Here is a 20987-nt window from a genome sequence, read left to right as displayed (position 1 = left end):
ACCGCGGTGTTGGCCGTCAAATGGCGCTAGCTGCGCAGCATTTGTGCACCGCCGCCGTCAGTGTCAGCCAGTTTGCCGTGGCATACGGAGCTCCATCGCAGTCTTTAACACTGGTAGCATGCCGCGACAGCGTGGACGTGAACCGTATGTGCAGTTGACGGACTTCGAGCGAGGGCGTATAGTGGGCATGCGGGAGGCCGGGTGGACGTACCGCCGAATTGCTCAACACGTGGGGCGTGAGGTCTCCACAGTACATCGATGTTGTCGCCAGTGGTCGGCGGAAGGTGCACGTGCCCGTCGACCTGGGACCGGACCGCAGCGACGCACGGATGCACGCCAAGACCGTAGGATCCTACGCAGTGCCTTAGGGGACCGCACCGCCACTTCCCAGCAAATTAGGGACACTGTTGCTCCTGGGGTATCGGCGAGGACCATTCGCAACCGTCTCCATGAAGCTGGGCTACAGTCCCGCACACCGTTAGGCCGTCTTCCGCTCACGCCCCAACATCGTGCAGCCCGCCTCCAGTGGTGTCGCGACAGGCGTGAATGGAGGGACGAATGGAGACGTGTCGTCTTCAGCGATGAGAGTCGCTTCTGCCTTGGTGCCAATGATGGTCGTATGCGTGTTTGGCGCCGTGCAGGTGAGCGACACAATCAGGACTGCATACGACCGAGGCACACAGGGCCAATACCCGGCATCATGGTGTGGGGAGCGATCTCCTACACTGGCCGTACACCACTGGTGATCGTCGAGGGGACACTGAATAGTGCACGGTACATCCAAACCGTCATCGAACCCATCGTTCTACCATTCCTAGACCGGCAAGGGAACTTGCTGTTCCAACAGGACAATGCACGTCCGTATGTATCCCGTGCCACCCAACGTGCTCTAGAAGGTGTAAGTCAACTACCCTGGCCAGCAAGATCTCCGGATCTGTCCCCCATTGAGCATGTTTGGGACTGGATGAAGCGTCGTCTCACGCGGTCTGCACGTCCAGCACGAACGCTGGTCCAACTGAGGCTCCAGGTGGAAATGGCATGGCAAGCCGTTCCACAGGACTACATCCAGCATCTCTACGATCGTCTCCATGAGAGAATAGCAGCCTGCATTGCTGCGAAAGGTGGATATACACTGTACTAGTGCCGACATTGTGCATGCTCTGTTGCCTGTGTCTATGTGCCTGTGGTTCTGTCAGTGTGATCATGTGATGTATCTGACCCCAGGAATGTGTCAACAAGGTTTCCCCTTCCTGGGACAATGAATTCACGGTGTTCTTATTTCAATTTCCAGGAGTGTATAATGTTGTTACAGGATCTCAGTCGCACAAGTCGCCTGAATTTGACATTATTCCTAACGGGTTTTATGTTCAATTTTTGCCACTCACTGGTGACACATTAACGTCAATGGTAAATGAAGTGACGGGGGGAATCGCATTTCCTGCTCCTTTTCAGGAAGGGAAACTGGTCCTTCGATTATAAAATTGTAGATCGAGCAATTAATACCCGTCTCCCTAAGCTGCTCGATACCATTATTGCCGCCCACCAAAGCTTTGTGCCTGGACGCACGATACTGATTTCTATTCTCGAATGTCGCGATGTAATCTCGGTGGCGGCTGCCGCTAACATCCGAGGGGCTTTGCTTTTTCTTGATTTCCAAAAACAGTTTGATCGCTTCAGCCATGATTTTTTAACGAGAGCGCTCACCGCTTCCGGCTTTAATGATGATGCTCGACAGGTCTTAACTCGCCTTTTTTCTAGTATCAGTGTCTCGGAGATTGTGAACGGTCACCCTACCCCTCCCGGATATCGATGAGACGGAGTTTACCCCAGGGAAGCCCCTTATCCATGTCCCTTTTCGTCTTGTTGTTAGAGCCCTCACTTCGCCGCCTCGCCTTGAAATTACGTGGTTGGACTATATTGGGGGAACTTTTTTCGGTCCATGCACAGGCCGATGACGTTATGGTTTTAGTACCACATGTCGAGGACATACCGAGGCTTAAGGATACCTTGGATTCGTTTTGTCGTCTTGCTGGTGCTCGCATTAATGATCGTAAATGCACATTCCTACCGTTGAGAGGTCTCCATCGTGTCGTTATTCCTTTGGCGACAGTCGTCAATCGCCATAAGACCTTAGGGATCTTATTGGATCGCAATCCGATCAAAATCGCGACACTAAATTGGCGTGAGGTTGCGAGTCGTTTCACGGGGCGATCCATGAACATGAACCCCGTTCTCTTAGCCTCCTTCACAAGTTACGGTTTTTAGAAACCTATGTCTTCAGTAAAGTATATAACATTGCGCTGGTCTTCCCGCTTCCCGCGATGATGGCCCGCAGACTGAAACAGCTGTCTGGTCGATTCCTGTGGCGCCGCCATATCTTTCGTGTCCGGTGTGAAGTAGTGGCCAGGCCTTGAAAGCTTGGAGGATTGGGTCTTTCCGATATCAAAATGAAGACATCCATCCTATTTGCCCGCCGCAATGTTTTAACCTGTACGCGGGCTCCGCATTCAGTTACCTGTCGTTTACTTTCCCCCCTCCGGCCGGACTGTCTGACCCCTATTGTTGATGTTGAACGGATTGATCCTAAATTGCGGCACATTCGTGAATACTTTCTAATTATCGGTATCCTAGGTGCTGACATACTTTCTATGACGCATACTAATACCAACATGCTATCACCCCGTTGGGGTGCACCATGTACCCATTCTTCTGTTGGACTTGCTTCCCCGTCAACGTCTTCGGAAACGGTGTGGTCTCATATTAGTCTTGCCGATGGAGATTGCTTCAACGTGGTATAAGGTCATTCACTGTCTACATCTACATCTACATTTATACTCCGCAAGCCACCCAACGGTGTGTGGCGGAGGGCACTGTCATTACCTCCCTTTCCTGTTCCAGTCGCGTATGGTTCGCGGGAAGAACGACTGTCTGAAAGCCTCCGTGCGCGCTATAATCTCTCTAAATTTACATTCGTGATCTCCTCGGGAGGTATAAGTAGGGGGAAGCAATATATTCGATACCTCATCCAGAAACGCACCCTCTCGAAACCTGACGAGCAAGCTACACCGCGATGCAGAGCGCCTCTCTTGCAGAGTCTGCCACTTGAGTTTGTTAAACATCTCCGTAACGCTATCACGGTTACCAAATAACCCTGTGACGAAACGCGCCGCTCTTCTTTGGATCTTCTCTATCTCCTCCGTCAACCCGATCTGGTACGGATCCCACACTGATGAGCAATACTCAAGTATAGGTCGAACGAGTGTCTGATGCTTACTGGTGATCGTCTTTTCCGTATTGGCCTTCGTCCGACCGATCAGTCTGAGGAATGTCATCAAACTGACACCTTACTTCACAGGCTTGTTGCTTGTGGACGGGATCATTGGCTCTGGGTCTGCCATCAATTAGCTTTCCTTACTCGAGGGCCTGAAACTGCTTTCCCAGATGACATCCGCCTACATCCGGACTTATCATTTCTCCTAAGACGAAAACGAACACGATTGTCTGGCTCTTAGGTTACTATGTTCACTATGTCGTTGAAGGCGGGAATGACCCATATTCCCGCGTTTATCACCATTATCTGACAACTGCGCATTGAAAATGGCAGCGGTTGCCACGATACCGAATGCTTTTTGCGAATATGCTTTTTCTTGTGTTTAACCGTCAGGGTGTTGGTAAAGCTGCCCTGTGATCCCTGTTTCTTCCCTGAGCTTGAGTCCCCTCCCTTGTAGCTTTGTTTCGTCACTTTTTCTTTTCGAAATATATATAAAAAATTGACAGGAATGGTGGGATAATGGGTTAGTCTTCCTGTTCAGAATTTAATAATTGTTTGTGCTTGAACTAATTTGTTGATTTTCTTTTTGCAGCTGATATTAAGTGATGATTTGAGTATGGTTGCTTGATTTTCATGAAAATACCAAGTCAATCTGATAATAAAAAAAGTTAGCGCAGTGGAGAGAGTTTTTGGGATAACGTGCAGGAGGTCGGTAGTTCGATCCTGGGTAGAGGCATATGTTTTTCATTTGGTAAATGTAGACCAGGTGGTACAGTAACTAACATCTTAGTCGTCAACAGCGATTGCAAAAAAATGGCTCTGAGCACTATGGGACTTAACATCTATGGCCATCAGTCCCCTAGAACTTAGAACTACTTAAACCTAACTAACCTAAGGGCAGCACACAACACCCAGCCATCACGAGGCAGAGAAAATCCCTGACCCCGCCGGGAATCGAACTCGGGAACCCGGGCGTGGGAAGCGAGAACGCTACCGCACGACCACGAGATGCGGGCACAGCGATTGCAGCTGGTCCTCTAGAAAACTTTGCACGTACATATTACAATCTTAGAAATGGAAGATTGGTCAGCTTTGAAAGAAGCCATGTCGTGGGCGTGAATTTATTCGCACCACTTCATCTACTAGATGCGAAACCTGTTTTCTTTGTACCCTCCTCCAGTGGTTCCATAGATTAGTGCAAACTATTATTCTTAGCTTGTTCAAGTCCATAACATTTCGTTAGGGCCTTACGTTACCGGTAGGACTAGCTATTTACTTTGTTAATAATGTCAAAAAAAATGTTCAAATGTGTGTGAAATCTTATGGGACTTAACTCTAAGGTCATCAGTCCCTAAGCCTACACACTACGTAACCTAAATTATCCTAAGGACAAACAAACACACCCATGCCCGTGGGAGGACTCCAACCTCCGCCGGGATCAGCCGCACAGTCCATGACAGCAGCGCCTTAGACCGCTCGGTAATCCAACGCGGCAATAATGTCCAAAATCTGTTACTATTTGTATGTGTTATCACTATGGTCCCCCTAATTATGCATTTCAAAATTGTGTCTGGTAACTGCGTGCTGTTTAGTACATATCTCAATGTATTATTATTATTATTATTATTATTATTATTATTATTATTATTATTCTAATTATTCTATCGACGGGATTGTGGAAACATCATGTCTGTTTCCGTTAGGGAAACAGTGAAATTTGAAACCGAACATTTCACAATTAGTGGTGTCGGGATGAATCATGCAGAAAAATATCTGTCAGAGGGGTAATGCACGTTAGGTGGAACAGCGCACAGAACTGACGGCGTGTTTATACTGTTTGCACTGTCCGCCAGACAGGGACTAGTTGCGAGCGGAGTAATGCGCACATGACAGACTCCAATGTACATGCGTACACGTATCGAATTTTCTCATTGTAAACCTCTAAACCAGTGTGGCAGACGTACTGCATACACAAACAATGAATATGTGGATATGCTTCTGGTCCTTGGTGCATCTGACAACCGAGCTGGTGTTGCCGCTCGTGAATATGCTGCTAGATATCCCCTTCGACGCCATGCAGATAAAAATGCGTTTCGCCTTTGGGAGTCAGGTTCTCTCCTTCCGCCATAGCTTGACAGAGATGGTCCACGGACTCGCCGTACCCCAGCTACTGGGGAAGCTATTCTGGAGGTCATAAACCAAGAACCTCAGCGAAGCACACGTAGTGTAGTAAGGCAGCTGCGTGTCTCGCAATGAGCACTCGTTAATGTGCTGCACAAGCATAGGCTGCACCCCTATCATTATGCTTTCTCACAACACCTCCATATGCAGATCGCCATCAGCGGATAAAATTCTGTGAATCGTTCCAACAGCAACAGGAAGCCAACGATGACTTCGTGAACACCGTAATATGGTCGGATGAAGCAGCATTCACTCGTGGGGTTGTCTTCAATGCGCACAATGCTCACCATTGGTGTGAGGTTAACTCGAATGTCACCCGCAACCGGGGATATCAAGTTCGCTTTGGTATTAATGTCTGGGCCAGAATATTGGGTGACAGGTGTCTGAACGCCTATATGTTGCCTTACGAGTTGACTGCAAAAGGTATCATGCATTCAAAATTGTTAAGGCTTTCGTGGCCACTTGTTGACAAGTTTATCATGCATTCCTCTCAAACTGTCTGCCTGATGCGCTGGAAGATGTTTCACTACATGTTCGGCAGAGCATATGGCGCCAACATGATGGTGCACTTCTACACTCGGAATTAATGTGGGACAGTATTTGGACAGAACATTTCCACGGAAATGCTTCGGACGTGGATGTCCAGTTGTATGGCGTTCGCCCTACCTAAATCCCTTAGATTTCTTCCTGTGGGGGCACATGAAGGACCATGTGTACTCTACTCCGACGACGAATGTGGAAGAATTAGTAGTGCGTGTTCATGCTGCTCTTGTTACTGTGGACGCAGCTTTGCTGCGAAGGGTCCGGAGCTGTATGATCCAGCGTGTTGCGCAATGTTTGGACATGCAGGGAGGTCGCTGTGAGCATCGGTTACTCTGAGGACAACGTATTCTGTTGTGAAGGTCATGTAGTCATTAATATGAACGTTATTATTGTCACTGGTTGCTAATGTGTGACATCTGAGAGCTCATATTACATGTAGTATAAATGACAAGTAGACGTTGTGTTATTGTACTGTGCTATCATCTTTAGCATCACGAAATTGATATCGTTTTTGTATTTATTCTGCCCCACGACAGGTCATTTGTTTCATCTCTCTTTCTTATTTGTCTAACCACGTATTTGTTATGTTGAGCGTTATAAAAACCTGTAAATTTAGGATACATGTGACCTAAGATGCGGTACATATTACAGTTTGAAATGTCAGAATGAAATTAGCAAATAAAAAAAATGTGTCCCAACTCCGAATCGAGCCCCCTACCTCCTGAATGCTAACCCAAAACGCCATCTTCTGCACCAACTGTAATGCACGGCTAGGACTTTCTGACAGACGTAATTACAGTACATGTGGTTACAGTGTTGCCAGATTACCACTCTTCACCGTCCTTTTCCTGCCGGATGTACTCGTCGGACTAAATTTTGTGACAGACATTTTTTTATCGCTGGCATGTGAGGAGTCGCGATGCGAATCCCGAGTGCGCTAATTTCGCTTCACCCCGTATTAAAAGTATATGGACTATATTCATCTGAATCTTCATGAAAGTATCTCGTAAAAATTTGAAGTAAATCGGTGAAATACTTTTCGAGATTTTTGGTAACAACGTTTTCCTTCTGTATCAAAAAATCAACATTGAAGCGCCAAAGAAACTGGTACGGGAATGCATATGAAAATACAGAATATGTAAACAGGCAGACGCCGCTGCTGTCGGCAACGCCTATATAAGACAAGAGTGTCTGGCATGGTTATCGTATCGGTCACTGCCACTACAACGGTAGGTTTTGAAGATTTAAGTTAATTTAAGCGTGTGTTATAGCCGGCGCACGAGCGATGGAATACACAATCTCCGAGGTAGCGATGAAGTGGGGATAAACCGTACGACCATTTCAAAAGTGTACCGTGAATATCAAGAATCCGGTAAAACATCAAAGATTCTCCAAGAAAGGGACCAACTACAAGTGAAGAGAATCGTTCAACGTGACAGAAATGCAACCCCTACGGAAATTGCTGTAGATTTCAGTGCTGGGCCATCAAAAAATGTCAGCGTCCAAACCATTCAACGAAACATTATCGACGTGGGCTTTCGGAACAGAAGGCCCACTCATGTACCATTGATGACTGCACGACACAAAGCTTTACGCCTCGCCTGGGCCCATCAGCACCGACATTGGACTGCTGATGACTGGAAACATGTTATCTGGTCGGACGAGTCTCTTTACAAATTGTATCTAGAAAATGGACGTGTATGGGTATGGAGACGGCTCATGAATCCATGGACCCTGCATGTAAACAGGGGACTTTTCAAGCTGGTGGAGGCTCTGTAACGGTATGGGGCGTGTGCAGTTGGAGTGATATGTCTGATCACCTGCACCCATTAATGTCCATTCTGCATTCCGACGGACGTGGGCAATTCCAGCAGAACAATGCGGCACCCCGCACGTCCAGAATTGCTATAGAGTGGCTCCAGGAACACTCTTCTGAGTTTTAACACTTCCGCTGACCACCAAACTCTCCAGACATGAACATTATTGAGCATATCTGGGTTGCCTTGCAACGTGTTATTGAAAAGAGATCTCCAACCATTTGTACTCTTACGGATGTATGGACTGCCCTGCGGGATTCATGGAGTCAGTTCCCTCCAGCACTACTTCAGACATTAGTCGAGCCCATGCCACGTGGTGTTGCGGCACTTCTGTGTGCTCTCGGAGGCCCTACACGATATTAGGCAGGTGTACCAATTACTTTGGTTCTTCCGTGTAGAAGATGGTACTCCAGAAGGTATGTAAAAATACACGCTTATTCGAATGTAACTCCATGTATTGAAATTTCAAAGCAATCTGTGAAGAACTTGCAGAGTCTTAATATTTTGAACAAACGAACATTTACATTTTTATTTCTACAGAATTGCAAATTTAAGGATCTTCTTTGTGAGTTGATCTGACTGTATGCAGTGAACAAGCAGCTCCTTAGCTGCTCTCACGTAGCTCATGGATCTCGTTCCAACCTACCTACAAGGTGAAATCCTCGGCAGTGCATCAACGTTTGTTGTTTCAGAGTGACGTGATGTCCGGAGAAACTAGATACCGTGGATATTTCGACGGAATGACCCTACAGCTTGATGGCCTCGGTCACCTCTGGCGTCATCAAGAGAGTGGGTTTGTGGAATTTCATTGATATGAGATGTGAACTTAGCTGGCGGGATACTTCCAGCGTGTGAGGACATTTGCATTTCAACAAGGATCTTATGAGCATTACATTCCTTGGTACACATGTTTGAGGCAGCAGTTTCAAACACTGTTCGTAATCTCCTTCATTTTATCTTTGTAATATTTTGAATACTGTTGCCCACATCATCAAATTACTTTTGCATTCAGTCGCCTACAGTACACTACATGAGCAAAAATATCCGAACACCCCTATGTAGCCGGCCGGAGTGGCCGAGCGGTTCTAGGCGCTTCAGTCTGGAACCGCGCGAACTGCCACGGGCATGGATGCGTGTGATGTCCTTAGGTTAGTTAGGTTTAAGTAGTTGTAAGTTCTAGGGGGCTGATGACCTCAGATGTTAAGTCCCATAGTGCTCAGAGCCATTTGAACTATTTTTGAACCCCTATGTAATGCAGAATTGACCTCTAGATGTCACGAGAGGTGGACTGGCTAGTATAAAAAAGGTGACGGGGGAGTATTGTGTTGTCAGTAGAGTAGAGAAGCAGCAACAACAGAGCGGGTCGGCCAGAAGAGCTCACTGATTTCGAACGCAGACCTCTGTAAAAGATCTACCAGGGATTTTTCCATCCTTCTAAATCCACCCAAGTCAAATGCTGATGGTAAGAGAGTGGAGTGGAAACGTGAAGGAACATCCACAGATAAACCAAGACCATTCAGGCCTCACGTGCTGACGGACAGGGGCCGTCGAACACTGAAGAGGGCGATTGTAAGAAATCGCATGAAATCAGCAGAGGAATGACTTGTGAGTTCCATAGTGTTACAAGCACAATGCCTGTGCGTAGGGAGTTACGAAAAATGGGGTACAGTGTTCGAGGAGCTCCTCATAAGCCGCACATTTCCATAGCCACTGTTAAGCGACGTAAAGAGGACGCCACTGGACAGTGGATGGCTGGAAACGTGTGATTTGAAGGCGTGAATCACGCTGCACTCCGTGACAATCCAATGGAAGGGTTTGGGTTTGGCGAATTCCAGGAGAACGTTTCCTGCCATCATGTGTATTGGCAACAGTGAGGTATGGAGGAGCTGATGTTTTTCGGTTTGGAATGTGTCTGTTTATTGCACTTAAGAAAACGCTAAATACAGACGCATATGATCATGTTTTACAGAATTGTATGCTGCTTATACTAGAGGAGGACTTTGAAGACGATGATTGTGTCAGCATGACGATGTACCGTGCCATAAAGCAGCATCTTGAGACAACGGTTTGTGGCCAGTGACCCAACCTGAACACAGTGGAACACCTCTGTGATGAATTGGAATGTCGACTTCGATTCGGGCCCCAGCGTTCAGTATAACTAGCTTCTGTGGTGTTGGCTCTTGAGGAAGATGATGATAATGATGTTTGATTTGTGGGGCGCTCAACTGCGCGGTTATCAGCGCCCCCTACAAATTCCAAACATTTGCACAGTCCAAACTCGCCCCTTTCATGAATGATGATGAAATAATGAGGACAGCACAAACACCCAGCCATCTCGAGGCAGGTGAAAATCCCTGACACCGCCGGGAATCGAACGCGGGACCCCGTGCTCGGGAAGCGAGAACGCGGCCGCGAGACCACGAGCTGTGGACTCTTGAGGAAGAGTGGACTGCCATTTCTCGCCAGAAGAGTTCATGCCATCAGATAGGCGAAGGGTGGGCGCACCGTACATTAATTTCTACTAACAGGCATCTGGTGACTCTGATGAGCAATCTGAGTCCCAAAGATTATGATATTCATGATTGATATGACCTATCGTCGACGCCACACAGACAAACTCCCCCCCTCCCCCCCAAACTCTCCCGCAGGTGAGTCTTGAGGGAAGACCATTTTTTACTTTTGTTCGACTAGTGTACATCTTCCCTTTGCTCTAGTTACATGTTTCTATTCTACGGGGTGATTCAAACAGAAAGAATAGATTTCAGTTGATTATTGCAGACAAACTATAAAAATTAGAAACACATTGCGCGTGTCAACGAATAGAAGAAGGCTGAAAGTTTCGACACAACATCACTGTTACTTGTTTCTAGCAACATGGTGATTGCACCGCAAGAGAAATCGTTTTGTGTGTAGAAATTTGCGTGAAGTTAATCCACTCTTCAAGTGCAACGTGCATTCCACCGTCGATTCGTCAAGAAGCCGCTTCTCTCAAGCAGATTTATGACTGACCTGCAGAATCCTTGGAAGTTGGTTGCATGTGGTCAGGGAAGAGTGCTGGTCGGCCACGCTCGTCTGATGGAAATATCGAGTGTATCCAAGATGCGTGAAAACGGAGCCGTCAGAAGTCCACAAGACGGGCAGGTCAGGAACTCCAGCTTGCTCAAACAACGGTATGGCGAGATCTGAAACGACGGCTGCATAGGCAGCCTTACATTTTGCAGTTACAGTAGTAATTGTGTCCAGGCGATCGTAACAGAAGGTACGAATTATGTGTTTCAGTTCTTCGAATATGGGAGAGGACATATTTCCCGAACGACTCATCTCTTCAGGTGAATCGATGTTTCATCTATCAGACAAAGTAAACAGTCGTAATGTAATAATCTGGGGGTCACAAAATCCTGGCGTCGAAGCGTAACATGAAAGAGCCTCTCCGAAACTTAATATGTTTTGCACCATTTCTGTTGACAAAGTTTATGGACGTTTCCTTTTGAGAAAGGGAAATATGACAAAAAAAATGGTTCAAATGGCTCTGAGCACTATGGGACTCAACATCTTAGGTCATAAGTCCCCTAGAAGTCAGAACTACTTAAACCTAACTAACCTAAGGACATCACACACACCCATGCCCGAGGCAGTATTCGAACCTGCGACCGTAGCAGTCCCGCGGTTCCGGACTGCAGCGCCAGAACCGCTAGACCACCGCGGCCGGCTGGGAAATATGACAGGAATTCATAACTGGACATGCTGCGAAATTGGTTGTTTCCCCAGCTTCACGAAGATTCCAATGGTACAATTTTTATGCATGACGCCTCATTTTCATCTTGAGGTGAGGCGTTATCTTAACAACACCATCCCACAACAATGGATTAGAAGAGGAGGGAAACAAGATCTTGTCCATTGGCTTTGGACTCACAGTTCACCAGACATCACACTTTGCGATGGTCTTCTGTGGGGGCACATCACACCTATGGCAGCTACTCTTCAAGAGCTGAGAAATCTAATAGTTGAAAGTGTCGATTTAGTAACAGGGACTTGTAGATATGCGTGTGGAATGAAACGGACTACAGTTTCGATGTTTCTCGAGCAACGCGTGGTGCACACGTTGAGTGTGTACTATAGTGCCTATGCGAACATAAAATCTGAATTTTCCTTTATTCGGTGACATGCGCAGTGTGTGTCTATATCTCACAGTTTCTATGTAACAAACAACTGCCGGCCGCGGTGGTCTAGCGGTTCTGGCGCTGCAGTCCGGAACCGCGGGACTGCTACGGTCGCAGGTTCGAATCCTGCCTCGGGCATGGGTGTGTGTGATGTCCTTAGGTTAGTTAGGTTTAAGTAGTTCTAAGTTCTAGGGGACTTATGACCTAAGATGTTGAGTCCCATAGTGCTCAGAGCCATTTGAACAAACAACTGAAATCTGCTCTTTCGTTCTCAATCACCTAGTATATACTCAGAAGAGCCAAACAAACAGGTACACTTGCCTAATATTGTGTAGGGCCAACGCGAGCACGCGTAAGTACCGCAACACGACGTGGCATGGACTCGACTAATGTCTGAAGTAGGGCTGGAGGGAACTGATACCATGAATCCTGCAGGGCTGTCTATAAATCCGTAAGAGTACGAGGAGGTGGAGATCTCTTCTAAACAGCACGTTGCGAGATATCCCAGGTATGCTAAATAATGTTCATGTCTGAGGAGTTTCATGGCCAGCGGAAGTGTTGAAACTGAGAAGTGTGTTACTGGAGCCACTCTGTAGAAATTCTGGACGTGTAGGGTGTCACATTGTCCTGCTAAAATTGTCCAACTCCGTCGGAATGCATAGTGGATATGAAAGGACGCAGGTGACCAGACACGATGCTTTCGTACGTGTCACCTGTCAGAGACGTATCTGCACGTATCAGGGCTCCCACATCACTCCAACTGCATACGCCCCACACAATTACAGAGCCTCCACCAGCTTGAAAAGTCCCCTGCTGACATGCAGGCTCCATGGATTCATGAGGTTGTCTACATACCCATACACGTCCATCCGCTCGATACAATTTTAAACGAAACTACTCCGACCAGGAAACATGTTTCCAGTCATCAGTAGTCCAGTGTCGGTGTTGACGGACCCAGGCGAGGCGTAAAGCTTTGTGTCGTGCTGTCATCAAGGGTACACGAGTGGGCCTTCGGCTCCAAAAACCCACATCGATGATGTTTCGTTGAATGGTTCGTACGCTTACACTTGTTGATGGATGGCCCAGCACTGAAATCTGCAGCAGTTTGCAGACGGTCTGCACTTGTGTCATGTTGAACGATTCTCTTGAGTCGTCGTTGGTTCCGTTCTTGCAGGATATTTTTCGGGCCTCAGCAATGTCGGAGATCTGGTATTTTACCGGATTTCTGATATTCACGGTACACTTGTGAAATGGTCGTACGGGAAAATCCGCACTTTATTGTTATCTTGAAGATGCTGTGTCCCATCGCTCGTGCTCAGATTCACTTAGATCTTGATAACCTGCCATTGAAGCAGAAGTAACCGATGTGACAAGTGCGCCGGACACTTGATTTTTTTATACAGGCGTTGCCGACCGCAGCCACGAATACTGCCTGTTAAGCTATCACTTTATTTGAATACGCAATCCTATACCAGTTTCTTTCGCGCTTCAGTGGACAATCTAAGACGGAATTTTGTCTACCTGAAATTAAGTTCTGCGATGTAATAATTTATTGGATATGCATATTTAGGATAAATATTATCTATTTTTTAAAACGGAAGAGAACCGTTGAGTGTAGAAAGAGGGAACAAACTATAAGCTGTAATGGAAGTACGCGAGTATTCGCGGTCAGAAGACAGTCAGTAAAGAAAAAGTGTGGAGGAAGAGTAAATTGGACTGTGTTGGTGAAAGGAACATTAGACGACGCATATGTCGATATCGTGTAATGTGAAACTGACTTTCAGAAAAACTGTTGAGTAATTTAAATCGTCGTCGTGTGTCTGCCTGTAATGGTGGTGCTGTAGAACTGTTGCAAAACGCCGCAATGTACCTTCTTTTACCTGTTGTGCACGAGGGTGGTAGATATACAGGGTGTTACAAAAAGGTACGGCCAAACTTTCAGGAAACATTCCTCACACACAAAGAAAGAAAATATGTTATGTGGACATGTGTCCGGAAACGCTTACTTTCCATGTTAGAGCTCATTTTATTACTTTTCTTCAAATCACATTAATCATGGAATGGAAACACACAGCAACAAAACGTACCAGCGTGACTTCAAACACTTTGTTACAGGAAATGTTCAAAATGTCCTCCGTTAGCGAGGATACAAGCGTCCACCCTCCGTCGCATGGAATCCCTGATGCGCTGATGCAGCCCTGGAGAATGGCGTATTGTATCACAGCCGTCCACAATACGAGCGCAAAGAGTCTCTACAATTGGCACCGGGGTTGTGTAGACAAGAGCTTTCAAATGCCCCCATAAATGAAAGTCAAGAGGGTTGAGGTCAGGAGAGCGTGGAGGCCACGGAATTGGTCCGCCTCTATCAATCCATCGGTCACCGAATCTGTTGTTGAGAAGCGTACGAACACTTCGATTGAAATGTGCAGGAGGTCCATCGTGCATGAACTACATGTTGTGTCGTACTTGTAAAGGCACATGTTCAAGCAGCACAAGTAGAGTATCCCGTATGAAATCATGATAACGTGCTCCATTGAGCGTAGGTGGAAGAACATTGGGCCCAATCAAGACATCACCAACAATGCCTGCCCAAACGTTCACAGAAAATCTATGTTGATGACGTGATCGCATAATTGCGTGCGCATTCTCGTCAGCCCACACATGTTGATTGTGAAAATTTACAATTTGATCACGTCGGAATGAAGCCTCATCTGTAAAGAGAACATTTGCACTGAAATGAGGATTGACACATTGTTGGATGAACCATTCGCAGAAGTGTACACGTGGAGGCCAATCAGCTGCTGATAGTGCCTGCACACGCTGTACACGGTACGGAAACTGGTTCTCCCGTAGCACTCTCCATACAGTGGCGTGGTCAACGTTACCTTGTACAGCAGCAACTTCTCTGACGCTGACATTAGGGTTATCGTCAACTGCACGAAGAATTTCCTCGTCCATTGCAGGTGTCCTCGTCGTTGTAGGTCTTCCCCAGTCGCGAGTCATAGGCTGGAATGTTACGTGCTCCCTAAGACGCCGATCAATTGCTTCGAACGTCTTCCTGTCGGGACACCTTCGTTCTGGAAATCTGTCTCAATACAAACGTACCGCGCCACGGCTGTTGCCCCGTGCTAATCCATACATCAAATGGGCATCTGCCAACTCTGCAAATGTAAACATTGCACTGACTGAAAAACCACGTTCGTGATGAACTCTAACCTGTTGATGCTACGTACTGATGTGCTTGGTGCTAGTACTGTAGATAAATGAGTCGCATGTCAACACAAGCACCGAAGTCAACATTACCTTCCTTCAATTGGGCCAACTGGCGGTGAATCGAGGAAGTACAGTACATACTGACGAAACTAAAATGAACTCTAACATGGAAATAAAGCGTTTCCGGACACATGTCCACATAACATCTTTTCATTATTTGTGGGTGAGGAATGTTTCCTGAAAGTTTGGCCGTACCTTTTTGTAACACCCTGTATTGCAGGAAGCCTGACTGGAGGAACGAGAACTGAAGACTGGCAGAGATATTTCCTGGTTAAGATTCACGATCAAAGAATAAGATTAGAATATATCTGGAAGAACTTTAATGGCCGGTATTATCTACGTGAAATTCGGGAAGTATTGCAGTTTATCTCTATTGTAGCAAGACAGACGAGAAGGTGGAGGATGAAGAAAGTTAGCATAACATGTTAATAATCTTGTTGGTAAAGGAACTACTGTTTACGTGGACTGTGAATGAAGTGTGCAGCATAAAGAGAGAAAAATACTACGTGGGCATTGAAGTTGGTTAGCGAAAGTTGAGCTAGAACGAGTTTAGAGGAGTGAGAATTCGTAATAAATGTGCAAGAATGCAAATTAATAAATACAGGCTAGCGTGCGTTGTTGTCTCTAAGTTCTGTGTTTTGCAATAATTTCAAGATATGTCCTGTCCAGCAATCCCTTTTGCGCGACTTAAAAACATTTATTTGCATCAGACGACGACTTGGAGCTTGTTTTAGGTATTATTGTTGGTGTCTACATCTACATTTATACTCTACAAACCACCGTGAGGGTACGTCCCGAAGTCGATGCAGTGATAGCAGTTTATTCTTTCAGAAGTAATTGTGCAGCGTTCTCTGCCTCTTGAAATGTCGAGAAATCAAGTTTTCTTTGCCTAGGATTTAATTAGGTCGCAAGCATATTAACAGTCCGTGTACTAAATGTTTTCACGTTTTCATTGACTGATGTAATCAAAGAATCCAGAAAACTTGGTGCTTCATTCGGTGTTAAGGTGCTTTCAAAGTCTGTCCTTTACAGAAACACCTCGTGTGAGAGCTATATCTAAGAAAGCAATGACGTCAAGTGTAAACTATGAACTGCTCGCAATAAGTAATGCATTTGAGAAAGCGCATTATAGAGACATGCATGTTCAAATGGGTCGGTTATTTTTAGTAATGAATATAAAAATATAAGCAATGACTTAGACAAAGGGGTGGTCCAGAGGGTCCGGACTTGACCCCCCCCCCCCCGCCCCGCAAAAAAAAAATCACCTAAATCAAATTATACGTGACTTAGATGCCGTGTAGTAAAACGGAAAGATATGAGGGGCGATCAAAAACGTTTCTGTTTGAGGACGTTGCTGCAGCGTATATGCAATGTAGCTCTACTCGGTTGCGGGTATATAAGCACCGACATGTGGGCAAGGGGTTAGTGCGGCGTTCGCGTTCTTAAGGCGTGCATGCGGTAAACACAGAAACGTCAACTATGGCAACGTTATTACCAAATGTTTCCAAATAACTCATGTCCCCCTTTTCACACATGTAATGCAGAAGTTACGCCAACGCAATTGAGAGAGACTTCGCACTGTAGTCTGTCGATAGTCCACTAGGCTATCGATAGGTTTATGGCAGTGATATGCCGATAGCACTATCGGTTATCGGCGATCCCTATTTCAGCCAACTACTGTAGATTGTTGGCCTTACTTGAGTTCAGTTGTTATTTCGGTAATCAGTTCCGCTCTTACTTGTAACTGAATTTAAAGTAGTGCTGCCGCTTATGGTTTTTGAGCAGTGTGCTGTTCTGATAGTTACTCTCTTTGGGTAAGGTTGTAGCAAGAAATAACAAGAGAGCAGATTTTGATTCGCCCACTAGCGTTACGGTAAGTTAAAAATATGTAATCACTACTATAATAGCCTAACTACCTATCTGTAGCAGTTTAATGGATTCGTTATTTGGAGACTAGTAGAACTTTGGGGTTGCAAAACTTCAGTATTTTACAAGGCAGCGGAGCGGCAAAAAGCATAACAAATAATATTAAATTAAAATCAGTGCATAAAAATACACTTTGATTTGCCTGTGTCGTCCAAAAATCTTGTTGACCAATAGAAATATCATCCAAACGGCGACTCTTGCATTTCTTCAAATACATTTCTCAAAATTATGTCATTATTAAACCAAATGGTAAAATATAGACCTATCTGATCAATCTGGTGGCACTCAAATTGTGAAAAGCGGTTCCAATAAGAAATGATGGGGAAGGATTTGTGGAGAGCTGAAGGAGTATTTGATGGCAGCAAATTCTATAGTTCGTTTATTTAAAGGGTTTCTTCAGATGGCTGCTTGAATTTGTCCAAGCGAACTGCGCCCTGCATGATCCTCCATCCCTGCACTATTAAATCTTAAAATATGCATGCATTCGTGCAGTGTCAAATGACAAAACATGCACATTTAAAGGAAAAATATGCAATATCAGAATTCCATGATTTGCTGCGATGCATTTGATTTTATATGAAAACAATATACAAAAACTATTTTTTCCAAATTCTCCACAGACTGGGGTGGGTTTACGCCTTGAGGCACTGAGCTAGTAATCCCCGGGTTCAGGAGGTGAGGTGGTCCGAATCCATCCGCTAGCAATCTTGAAAATGGTTTTCTGTGGTTTACCATTTTCAGTTTACGCAAGTGCCTGGATTGATCCCTTACTGTACGCCACAGTCAATTCCTTCCGAGTTTCTTTTTTTCCTGACAGATTCCAGTTCCCTTAAAGAAGAACCCTCCCTGCTAAAATAAAGAGAGCTGCATCGGAAGCAAGTAGAACATCTCTTCGGAGACTCCCGGCACTTAAAGCCATATTTCGACAGGAAGGCGGCGAGTGGTCGTCATTTTATACCGAACATCTGTGCACAAAGATAATTCAATCTTGGAACGGCGATATATCATGCCTCCACGTATTACTACTACAATTATATACTGTCAAATATCCTTCGAACAGCGAGTCCAACCGTCACAACTCTTTCGTATTTGTAAATAAACGACGTACAAACATCGTGTGTTGTACATCGCAGAGGAGTTTATTAGCATCAACGACTGTATAACCAAATTATCATGGATAAATACAACCTGATTAATGAGGTCTCATGCATTAGAAGTCTATTTGAAATTAAACAATGTTAAGGCTCGAAAACTGTAGCTCGTAGTATCTGTGTATTTTGTTTTACTTTATAAATAGTTTTGGTTGCTATAGTTTCAAGTTCACTGTTGTAATAATAATTTAAAAGAAGTTTTTGATCAGACAAGGAAATTGAAGAATTTTAATGTAATGATAAAGATACTTAACAAAAATTGAGTTTGAATTGAGGGACTTGGGCTGCTTTGAAGTACTGAAGAAATTCTGACTTGATTTCTGATAAGTTGTAAATTTAATTACGAGATTATAGTGCGAGAAAGCTATTATCGAGAGCGATTTGTAACCGTTTAACTGTATAAATTATTCAGAGAAACGTTAAGATGGTTCAAATGGCTCTGAGCACTATGGGACTTAACTGCTGATGTCATCAGTCCCCTAGAACTTAGAACTACTTAAACCTAACTAACCTAAGGACATCTCACACATCCATGCCCGAGGCAGGGTTCGAACCTGCAACCGTAGCGGTCACGCGGTTCCAGACTGAAGCGCCTATAACTGCTCGGCCACTCCGGCCGGCCAAAAGTTAACATTCTTCTGCTCTGCGATAGTGAAACTATGTTAGAAGACTGAGCTGTGTTTTGTTACCAAACGAGCAGTATGTTATATTCGGCTTTTAATTCTTTCGCAGTAGAGTGAAGTTTTTATATTGCCAAATAAATAAACATTTAATTGCAAAATAAGTTGTTGAGACTAAATTGAAGCGCTATAGATACTGGTATAGGCAGGTGTATTCAAATACAGAGATATGTAAATAGGCAGAATACGGCACTGCGATCTGCAACGCCTATATAAAACAAGTGTCTCGCGCAGTTGTTAGATCTGCTACAATGGCAGGTTATCAAGTTTGAACATCGTGTTATAGTCGGCGCACGAGCGATCTCCGAAGTAGCGATGAAGTGGGGATTTTCCCGTATTACCGTTTCACAAGTGTGCCATGAATATCAGGAATCCTGCGAAACACCATGTCTCCGACGTCGTCGCGGCCGGAAAAAATCTTGCAAGAACGGGACCAACGACGATTGAAGAGAATCGTTCAACGTGACAGAAGTGCAATCCTTCCGCTAATACCTGCAGATTTCAATGCTGGGCCATCAACAACTGTAAGCGTGCGAACCATTCAACGAAACATCATCGATATGGGCTTCCGGAGACGAAGGCCCACTCGTGTATCTTTGAAGACTGCACGACACAACTTTATGCCTCGCCTTTGTACCGAGCGGTTGGACGTGTACGGATATGGAGACAACCTCATGAATCCATGGACCCTGCACGTCAGCAAGGGAACTGTTCAAGCTGGTAGAGGCTCTGTAACAGTTTTGTGCGTGTGCAGTCAGAATGATATGGGACCCTTGGTATGTCTAGATACGACTCTGAAAGGTGACACGTACGAAAGCATCCTGCCTGATCACGTGCATCCATTCATGTCCATTGGTCATTCCAACGGTCTCCGGCTATTCCAGTAGCACAATGCTACACCCTACACGTCCAGGATTGCTACAGAGTGGCTCCAGGAACACTCTTCTGAGTTTAAACGCTTCCGCTGGCTGTCAAACTCCCCAGACATGAACATTATTGAGCATATCTCAGATGCCTCTTAGGGATTTATGAACAACCTTGCAGAATGCATGGTGTCAATTCCCTCCAGCACTACTTCAGACATTAGTCGAGTCCATGCCATGTTGTGTTGCGGCACTTCTGCGTGGGTCCTACACGATAGTAGGCACATGTACCAGTTTCTTTGGCTCTTCAGTGCATACGTAATACGTTTCTTAAGAAAAGGTTTTGTTGCTTAATTTTATAAACCAATTTTGTATGAAGGACACCCGAAAGCACGTACATAAAATAAATAAATAAATGCGTTTTCAGAATAAAGTGAAAAACTGGCCTTTTTATGGTATTCTTTTAACAAATCGGACCCCCTTCTCCACCTTTTTATGAAATTCGTCTGCGACCTTGTTGTAAGGGCAGTTAAAGGGAAATGAACAAACAGTAAATAAACTGTTTATTATTTCAACAGAAATCGCTGTAACTGTTAAAATATTTATACCATTTTGAAACAAGACGGCCAATGCCTCCATGGAAAAATGTTTGCGTTTGCCTATGGAACCATGATTGTACCCGTGCACCTTCTCGTCCGAAGCAAATCGACGGGCACAAATGTATTTCTTCAGGGCTCCAAAATTATGAAAATCACAATGAGAGAGATCGGAACTGACTGGAGGGTGAGTAAGGCTTTCCAGCGAAACTTCCGCAGCGTAGTCGAATCGACCTGGGCAACATGTGGCCGAGTATTTTCCTGTAACAGCAGTCTGTCAACTATCCTGGGCATTTGGTCTTGATGACGAGTTTCAATTTTTGCGAAGTGTCCATGTACCGCTGTGGGTTAATTGTGGCTATCTCTCAGCATGCAATTTCCATATTTTTGGAGCCCGGAAGAAAGACATTCGTAGCCATCAATTTACTTTGGACAAAGAGGTGCACGCCCTGGTGCATTTTTCCTTGAATGCCCTGACCGTCTTGTCTCAAAGCAGGATAAGTGTATTAACAGTTATGGTTATTAC

This window comes from Schistocerca cancellata, chromosome 2 (genome assembly GCF_023864275.1).
Source record: "Schistocerca cancellata isolate TAMUIC-IGC-003103 chromosome 2, iqSchCanc2.1, whole genome shotgun sequence".
Classification (NCBI taxonomy): domain Eukaryota; kingdom Metazoa; phylum Arthropoda; class Insecta; order Orthoptera; family Acrididae; genus Schistocerca; species Schistocerca cancellata.
This window is presented reverse-complemented; position numbering follows the sequence as displayed.